At 46.9% G+C, this 3,568-nt stretch overlaps 1 pseudogene; it reads right to left on the bottom strand.

Moving 5' to 3' along the window:
* Window positions 1–2,119: 2,119 nt before the first annotated feature.
* LOC140913339 (olfactory receptor 52M1-like) lies at window positions 2,120–3,103 on the bottom strand (annotated as a pseudogene).
* Between the last annotated feature and the right edge of the window lie 465 nt (window positions 3,104–3,568).

Below are 3,568 nucleotides of genomic sequence, written 5' to 3'. Positions count from 1 at the left end.
CAAAACTTCTACCAGGACCCAGTCATAGGTAATGGATCCAGTCCCAGAGACCGAGTCAGAGCCAGTCCCAGAACCGGAACTGGCAGAAAAACCAGCACCAGCACCAGTGTCAGGTGATTCTTTTACTTTTTCTTTAATTAAAATTCTTCTTTTAAGAACCAGAATGCTTTTTCATTGTTCTTGATATCCAAGGGTTTGGGTCTGTGTTCACCTATGCAAATTGGTGAGGATTTTTATCAAGCCTTCCCCAGAAAAGGGGGTTTAGGGCTTGGGAGGAATTTTTTGGGGGAAGACGTCTCCAAGTGGGCTCTTTCCTGGTTCTTTGTTTAACACTCTTGGTGGTGGCAGCATAGGGTACACGGACAAGGCAAAGTTTATACCTTGAGGAACTTTTTAACCTAAGCTGGTAAGAAAAAGCTTAGGGGGTCTTTCATGCAGGTCCCCACATCTCTACCCTAGAATTCAGAGTGGGGAAGGAAACTTGAAATGCCCACTTCAGAATTTGCTAGTCTTTTACTCTAATAATGTGTCCCCAGTAAGAAATCTGCCAAAACATACACAGCACTGAAGGGGGCATTTGCTGGCTTCAGCTTCGAATATCCTCAGTCCTAATCTTGTGCTGCCCCTTTGTATGGAGCAGCTACTAGGGGACCTTGAGCATTGAAAATATCAGTCTGGAGTTCCTCAGCCTTCCTCATCTCCCACCCCCCATTCACTCCCATCTGCTGGAGCTGGGGTGCCCGCTGTTCTATAGAGCTACTGCTTTTTAGCAAGCTGGCTGCCACGACATCCCCACAAAGGCTGTGGAATGGAGCAGGGCAGATGATGGAACAAGGATACAGATGATTCATAGAATCAAACATGAGTTATTAGTTATGACACAGCATCAGAAAGGTATATACAACTAGGAGGCTAATAGACCCAAACTGACAGTCCGTATGAGGAGAGATTACAGTGACTGGGACTTTTCAGTTTTGAAAAGAGACGACTAAGGGGGGACATGAGAGTGTAAATAAAATCATGAATGGTTTGGAAAAGTTCAGTCAGGAAGTGTTATTTACTCCTTCAACTAACACAAGAACTAGGGGTCAGCCAAATGAATTAATAAGCAGCAGATGTAAAGCAAACAAAGTATTTATTCACAGTTGACCTGTGGAACTCTTTTCCAGGTGACGTTGTGAAGGTCAAAACTATAACAGGGTTCCAATAAGAACTAGAGAAGTGAAAGAAAGGTAGGTCCATCAATAGTTATTAGCCAGGAAGCCAACGCCATGTTCTGTGTGCCCCTGACCTCTGTTTGCCAGAAGCTGAGACAATAGGGGATGGATCACTCAGAATTTTCCAGTTCTGTTCATTCCCTCTCAAGCATCTGGTATTGGGCACTGTTGTGAGCTAGGATACAGGGCTAGATAGACCATTCATCTTACCCAGTATGGCCAATCTGATGTTATATGGACCCCAGATGTACCTGCCCCCCTGCCTTAGCCCACTGTACCCCACTCCCCTCCCAGACACCACTCCCCTCCCAGAAGGCCTGAGGGGGTCTCCCTCTCTCTCTGCAGAGTTAGTAAGAAAGTAAGAAGATACATGAAATGTTTAAACCTAACCAGTGTCCTTAAGTGACCAGCCAAAAGATGTCAGAACACATTAGTATTAGAGCTAAGTGAGTGGATTATTAATTTAATTGTATTACTTGTATATAGGAATGTGGTACAGTATTCCTGTCAGCTAATTGCTAAGTTATCTGTTAAAAACATAAGATTTCAAGAGCCTAACTAGCCCCTGGAAGTGCACATGTGTCAAGGTGGATGATCCAGTGAGTGATATGCGGAGGGGAGGAGAGGAGTGAGCAACAGGGGCGGGACCTTGGTGAAAGAAGTGGGCAGGGCCACAGAGGTCCTGTTACCTAAAATTAGAAAGGAGGAAACCCCATGAGTTAATAAGTTCTATGTAGACCAATGCCCCAGTTTGTCCCACCGAAACAGCACAGTAAGGCCAGGAAAGGATTAATGTCACTTTGACTGTGCAGTCAGTGATTCAGGGAAGAGGGCCCAGCACCATGTGAGCAACCAGCTCCGCTCGGAGCTTAGTGTGAAAGTCAGAGCACCAGGAGAAAACTTTAGGCTCCGTTATGAGTCATGAGCCGGAGCAGCCTGTCCCGGATCTGTTTAGTCCTCACCCCGTAGATGATGGGGTTTAGCATGGGGGGCACAAGGAGGTACATGTTGGCTATGAGAATGTGTAAATGAAGGGGCACATTGTGGCTAAACCGGTGCATGAGGGAGGAGAAGAGAGTTGGGATGTAAAAGGCTAAGATGACACAGAGGTGCGAGCCACAAGTCCCAAAAGTCTTGAGCCGGGCGTCCTTTGTGGGGAGGCTGAAGATGGCCTTGAGGATCTGAGTATAGGACATGATGATAAAAAACACATCCAGACCAATCACAAAGAATGCCACAGAGAGGCTGTAGTAACTGCTGATGCGGATGTCTGCGCAGGCCAACTTCACCACTGCTATGTGCTCGCAGTACGAGTGGGGGATGATGTTAGTTTTGCAGTATGGCCACCGCCTCGCCAGTAAGGGATAGGGCAGTATGAGCATGCCACCACGCAGCACCACGGCCAGGCCAATCTTGGCCACCACAGGGTTTGTCAGGATAGTGGAATGTCTCAGGGGATGGCAGATGGCCATGTAGCGATCGAAAGCCATGGCCACAAAGATCCCAGACTCCATCCCTGAGAAGCAGAAAATGAAGTACAGCTGGGTGAGGCAGGCATTGAAATCTATTTCCCTCAAATTGAACCAGAAGATGCTCAGGGTTTTGGGAAGGATGGACGTAGACAGGACCAGGTCGGTGACAGCTAGCATGCAGAGGAAATAGTACATAGGCCCATGCAGGCTCGGCTCGCTTTTCACAATGAATAGAATGGTGAAGTTCCCCAAGACGGCTATGGCATACATGGCAAAGAAGGGGATGGAGATCCAGACGTGGGCCGCCTCCAGGCCAGGAATGCCCAGCAGGAGGAAGGTGGAGGGGTTGGTGAAGTCAGTTGTGTTGGAATCTGGCATGGAGTAGGGGAGAAGGCAGACCGATATCTACTGCATATACCGTATGTTCCCCCAACTTCCTGTATGTGTCCAGGCCTAGGGTGATGGTCTCATTACAAATGCCTGGATGGAGAGACAGTGTTAATATGAGACTCTACATGCACTACTGGGAAATATTCTGATGGATGAAGCAAACTGACTGATCTTCACACATTGAAAAATGACATTTTCCTTATTCAGAGATAAGAATTACGAAGAACTATCCCCACTAATGCCAATTGCATATTTTATGGCGTGCTGTACTTCAATAATTCCCACACATCATGGTGTGGGAAAACTTAATAGACACCAGCCGGAAACATGAGTGTGGATACTGGTTATCAATCCTTGTTCCTTGGGCCTTTTCTACACTGCCAAGTTTTTTCACCAAAAGGCAGCAACAGTGGAGGAGGACACTCTGCAAAGCCACTTTTGATGGCAGAAATTGGCAGTTTCAGTGACACAATACAACTACCTTGAGAA

The sequence above is a fragment of the Lepidochelys kempii genome, chromosome 1 (genome assembly GCF_965140285.1).
Source record: "Lepidochelys kempii isolate rLepKem1 chromosome 1, rLepKem1.hap1, whole genome shotgun sequence".
Taxonomy (NCBI): Eukaryota; Metazoa; Chordata; order Testudines; family Cheloniidae; genus Lepidochelys; species Lepidochelys kempii.
The sequence above is the reverse complement of the archived record's forward strand: the minus strand, read 5'-3'. Positions and strand labels throughout refer to the sequence as shown.